Here is a 6135-nt window from a genome sequence, read left to right as displayed (position 1 = left end):
TGTAACGTATCACCTTGGCACCCCGACTGAGTACCTCCGTTGACGGATGCTCCTAACGTTTTCCTCAGGTTTCCAAGCACTCTGGCAGACACCACAATCACCGAACCGAAGCAGCATATAAATCCTCTTCAGGCATATGAATGCTGTAGACAGTTGAATAGGAAACCATACGAATAGGTTTACACTCCTAGCAGTCAAACTGGGACAGCATGCAATAAATCCTCCCCCAAGAATGAGACGACACTTCACCTTGAGGGTAAAAACAGGAACTCACTTTATTTGGACATAGCACACCTACTTTAAACCCCCCCAACAGCCTCATTTGCATACAATAGGGCACATGGAGGGCTATGGTACAAGGAAGGGTGGGGCCCGACAATAGCATGGGCTGATGGGAGATTTGAGGGGGGACAGGAAAAGGGGGAGGAGAAGAGGCACAGAACAGCAATGCCTTTAACATCACAGCAAGAGCAAGATACACACAGCCCACAATACATCGCAACACAATCCAACCGAACCCATAACAACATACACAATATTCAAGACAGCCTGGTTGCAATCTGCTACACAGTCTCAAAGGCCATTGTTCCCAAAAGTCACATGTCCACAGATGGTCCCCTGTTGAATAGTTTAAAACTACTGCCCGATGTCTTTGTGCACCAAATACCGGCGAGATGGCACCGTGTAGAAAAGTCCAAACAGTGTCTGTGAGTTAAAAATGGCCGCCATCCATTGTTCTCACCATGTGCTTCTGATACATGAAATGGTGGCCATCCAGTAACTCCACAGTATGTCCCCAGATGGTTCTTAAAGGGCCATAATCCAGGGGTAGGAGGCGGGCAAACAGCCCCCTCCAAAACACTGTGGTAAAGTGGCTTTCGCCACATACTTTGTCTCAGGACATTCGTCATGGACTACCTTGCCCCAATGTGAGATCAACGCCCATTTTTGTCACCGTTAAGTAAAGAAGATCGCAACGCACAATTTCCATATGCATTAGGAAAAAGTGATATATATATATATATGTATAAATGTAATATATTTGCCTACAATGTGTTGTTGTGCATAACCCTTCATTTGCAGGAGGTAACGAAGTGTCATGACAGTACATTACAATATTTATATCCATATTTGTATTTGGTGTATTTCAGGTGACGGCGTAGAGAACTGTAACAACTGTCCAGAGATAATTGATTCAGTAATTGTTCAACTGGTTTACAAAAACTGACTCTTCATCATTTACTACTACTACTCACAACATTTGCACCTTATGGTGATGGCGTCACGAATCAGGGGCCCAGCCGTACAATCACCCTAAACATCACCATCAAGGGCACCTTAACCAACATCTGGCTGGTCTTCCCTGTAACCAGAATGCCCTGGAGGATTTTGTGCTGTCTTCCCGTCACCTGTACGCCAGCCCAGGGAGGCTCTGCTAACCGTGAGTAAATGAACCATTACACTCATCGGCTCACTACCACTATAATCACTATCCCCAGTGCTCCACAGCAGCACAATGTCCTCACACATGGTCCTGCTGATCTGTGTAGGAGGAGGAGCGGGGCAGGCTGTGAATCAGCCTCCGCTCCTCCTACACAGCAGCACGACGTGGCACAGTGTCCTGCTGATTGGGAGCGCAGATCATGGGAGGAGCCAGATGACTGAGGCGAGGTGTATTTATTGCTTGTTTCTTTACTTTCAGTGAAGGGGGCACATCTGGGCATAACCACTGTGAAGGGGGCACTGGGCACATATCTTGGCATATCCACCAAAAGAGGGCACATATCTTTGCATATCTACTGTGAGGGGGCACATATCTTGGCATATCTACTGTGAAGGTACACATATCTTGGCATACCTACTGTGAGGGGGCACCTATCTGTGGGTACACCTGAGGGACTAAAATACTGGGTAGAAAATAAAAGTAGGCACATAAGGACTGATTCACATATATCCGCTCTGTAGTATGCTCTGTGTAAGGTATTTAATCTATAATACATACAGTTTCTATGCTGTAAATGCTGTGCAAAATGCCACAAGGGGGCCACTGAGACTTTATCGCCCAAGGGCCCACATGAACCTGAAGCCGGCCCTGCCTCCTGATATCTATTACAATGTGACAAGTGTAGAAGAAACACCACGGGTGCTAATCCACATGTTGTACTGCCATCTACTGCTGCTATAACCATGGACAGGAGGTTCTTAGTATACATTGTTATCAAAATGTATAAGCCCACTTGCCACGTCACGGCGACCTCCTTCAAGTGGGTCCCTACACTAACACTAATGACTATTATTATTTATTATAAGACTACGGTATTAGAACTATTACTATTATTGTTAATTATGTCCCTACACCTAAAACTGTTGATCCAGAAGAAGGCGAAAACCCCTGGACACATTCAGCCAATTCGTGTCACAGGGGGAAAATTCCTTCTCGACCCCAGGAAAAAGCGATCAGTCCTAGAACCCTGGATCAAGCCCCCTGATCTTCATTACTAAATTAGGTCCCTATGCCTAAACCTGTTGATCCAGAAGAAGGCAAAAAACCCTGGACACATTCAGCCAATTCGTGTCACAGGGGAAAAATTCCTTCTCGACCCCGGGAAAAGGCGATCAGTCCTAGAACCCTGGATCAAACCCCCTGATCCCTATCCCTAAATTAGGTCCCTATCCCTAAACCTGTTGATCCAGAAGAAGGCAAAAACCCCTGGACACATCCGGCCAATTCGTGTCACAGGGGAAAAATTCCTTCTCAACCCTGGGAAAAGGCGATCAGTCCTAGAACCCTGGATCAAGCCCCCTGATCCCCATCACTAAATTAGGTCCCTATCCCTAAACCTGTTGATCCAGAAGAAGGCGAAAACCCCTGGACACATCCGGCCAATTCGTGTCACAGGGGAAAAATTCCTTCTCGACCCCGGGAAAAGGCGATCAGTCCTAGAACCCTGGATCAAGCCCCCTGATCCCTATCCCTAACATAGGTCGCTATCCTTACACCTGTTGATCCAGAAGAAGGCGAAAACCCCCTGGACACATTCAGCCAATTCATGTCACAGGGGAAAAATTCCTTCTCGACCCCGGGAAAAGGTGATCAGTCCTAGAACCCTGGATCAAACCCCCTGATCCCTATCCCTAAATTAGGTCCCTATCCCTAAACCTGTTGATCCAGAAGAAGGCAAAAAACCCTGGACACATTCAGCCAATTCGTGTCACAGGGGGAAAAATTCCTTCTCGATCTATTACAATGTGACAAGTGTAGAAGAAACACCACGGGTGCTAATCCACATTTTGTACCGCCATCTACTGCTGCTATAACCATGGACAGGAGGTTCTTAGTATTGTTATCAAAATGTATAAGCCCACTTGCCACGTCAAGACGACCTCCTTCAAATGGGTCCCTACACTAACACTAATGACTATTATTATTTATTATAAGACTACGGTATTAGAACTACTACTATTATTGTTAATTATGTCTCTACACCTAAAACTGTTGATCCAGAAGAAGGCGAAAACCCCTGGACACATTCAGCCAATTCGTGTCACAGGGGAAAAATTCCTTCTCGACCCCGGGAAAAGGCGATCAATCCTAGAACCCTGGATCAAACCCCCTGATCCCTTTCCCTAAATTAGGTCCCTATCCCTAAACCTGTTGATCCAGAAGAAGGCAAAAACCCCTGGACACATCCGGCCAATTCGTGTCACAGGGGAAAAATTCCTTCTCGACCCCGGGAAAAGGCGATCAGTCCTAGAACCCTGGATCAAATCCCCTGATCCCCATTACTAAATTAGGTCCCTATCCCTAAACCTGTTGAACCAGAAGAAGGCGAAAACCCCAGGACACATCCGGCCAATTCGTGTCACAGGGGAAAAATTCCTTCTCGACCCTGAGAAAAGGCGATCAGTCCTAGAACCCGGATCAAGCCCCCTGATCCCTAGCCCTAAATTAGGTCGCTATCCTTAAACCTGTTGATCCAGAAGAAGGTGAAAACCCCTGGACACATTCAGCCAATTCATGTCACAGGGGAAAAATTCCTTCTAGACCCCGGGAAAAGGCGATCAGTCCTAGAACCCTGGATCAAAACTCCTGATTTCTATATCTATGTTTTCTAAAAATCATGTTATTTTTTTATTTTTACTATTGTTATAGATTTATTACTATATTACTACCTTTTTACCTAAGCATTAATATTTAATAACTATAATTTTTTTTTTTTTGGGTTGCTGCTGGTGTTCTAACAGCTCCTTACCATCCTTCACCGGCAGAATGGTTTGAAGAGGATGGTCCAGAGGATGTTCTTCTTTCCTCTCAGGTTGGTGTTGACATACTGGAAGGTGGTTGGCTGGCAGATCTTCTGTCTTCTTCCAGGCTGATGCTGAACTCTTCTCAGGTTCTTGCTCTTCACATCCAGTTTCACCATCCTCTGTTCTTTTTTCTGCTTCTTCTCAGTAGTCTCATCCTGCTGCAACCGGGATGTCTCTGCCTCCTCTCGCTCTCTCTTGGCCTTCTCCACCGGCAGGTCTTCGCACAGTTGGCTTGCCATCATCAATGCCGGCTCTGGATCTTCTTCCTCCAGTGGGAAAGGCAGGTATTTCCTCTGCGCTTCTGGGTTGGTCGGCATGAGGCGCTGAGAACAGATTCAGTCACTCGTCTATCAGACGTTGCTATTAAACCTTCACATCTATAAACAGAACATGGAGGAATCTGGAGGACAATATGACAGGCAGTAGAATCGCTCACCTCCATCTTGAAAATTGGAGACGTGAGGAATCTCATGGAGTAGATGAGATGTTGTTGGTCTCTCTCCTCCACGGTGCGGGGATAAGCTGCAGAGAGAACACAACCAGATCATGAGTTTACTTCAGATCAGTCTAAACCTCGAGATCAGATCAAGTTTTCATAGTCGAGCCTTATTACCAAAAATACTCACTTAAGAAGGGTGTCAGGCCATAGATGCAGTGCTGGAGGCAGTAGATGTCCTAAAGAGAAGAGAATACAGTAAGTGACCACTTACCACTCCTCATGGCTGATAGCACAAAGGGCCAGATTACAATGAAGCTACTTACCTCCAGAGAAGTGCGGCCTGCTCCAATCCTGTACTCGTCAAGAATTGAAGAAATCATAGCTCGATCTGTTAACCCATAAAAGAGACTTAGTCACATATCTGATAAAGGCAGTGAATGTCCTCCCAGGTGTAGGACCCTCGTGATCACACACTGATGGCCGGTCCTAAGGGTGGTAATATGGTAGTCCTGAAGAACCAGTTATAACTTCTTCATATATCTTTATAGCAGTCAGAGATCAGCTTTCCTCATACAGAGCTCCAAATCCCCTGCAAAGCCTTAGAATAAAATGATAAATTGTAGCTTCCTGCAGCCACCACTAGGGGGAGCAGAGAAGCGCACTGTACAGGCAGTCATCAGTCCTGAGCTCCCCCTTGTGGTGGCTGCAGGCAGATCTAATGTTAACATTTATATCAGTGCTGAGGATTTGGAGCTTTGTATCAGTAAAACAGAGCTCTGATCACTATAAAAATATATCAAGAAATGAATCAACATAGAAAATGCCCTGATGATAAAAGGCGGACATTCACGTTACATATAAGAGGATAATAATCACATATGATCATGCAATATATATATATATATATATATATATATATATATATAGTGCAGTCTTTACTGGGTATCTGTAGTGTCCCTTATAGCAGAAGGGCCCATATACGTAATACCGCACACAGAGGGGAGATTTATCTCAACTGATATGAAGGAAAACTGGCTCAGTCGCCCATAGCAACCAATCAGATCGTTCCTTTCATTTTTCAAAACTCATTTTGAAAATGAAAGGTGGAATCTGATTGGTTGATATGGGCAACTGAGCCAGTTTTCCTTTGCACCAGTTCTGATCCATCTCCCCCATAATGCAGACTGGTTGTACTGGACCCTATACAGATATATGACAGGTTTATTTCTAAATTCATCCTGCCCAGGTGTCAGGAGAACAGAACTCACCCCCAAAAAGACAGTAAAATACTCCAATTAACAACACTTTAAAAAATACCCCATTTCCAGAGCCAGCACATTGTCCCCATTTACAGTACTGCAAACAGAAAGCCCCCAATTCCCAGCACA

General features: G+C 45.2%; 1 long non-coding RNA gene across 1 annotated transcript; it reads left to right on the top strand.

Moving 5' to 3' along the window:
- The first annotated feature begins 1259 nt into the window (after window positions 1-1259).
- LOC122938149 lies at window positions 1260-4559 on the top strand. Its single transcript, XR_006389980.1, has 3 exons — window positions 1260-1441; window positions 4246-4316; window positions 4454-4559. It is a non-coding gene; the product is annotated as an uncharacterized LOC122938149 (long non-coding RNA).
- The last annotated feature ends 1576 nt before the right edge of the window (window positions 4560-6135 follow it).

This window comes from Bufo gargarizans, chromosome 5, assembly GCF_014858855.1.
Source record: "Bufo gargarizans isolate SCDJY-AF-19 chromosome 5, ASM1485885v1, whole genome shotgun sequence".
NCBI classification, from domain to species: domain Eukaryota; kingdom Metazoa; phylum Chordata; class Amphibia; order Anura; family Bufonidae; genus Bufo; species Bufo gargarizans.
Note: the sequence above shows the minus strand (reverse complement) of the source record. Positions and strands in the feature narration are given on the sequence as shown.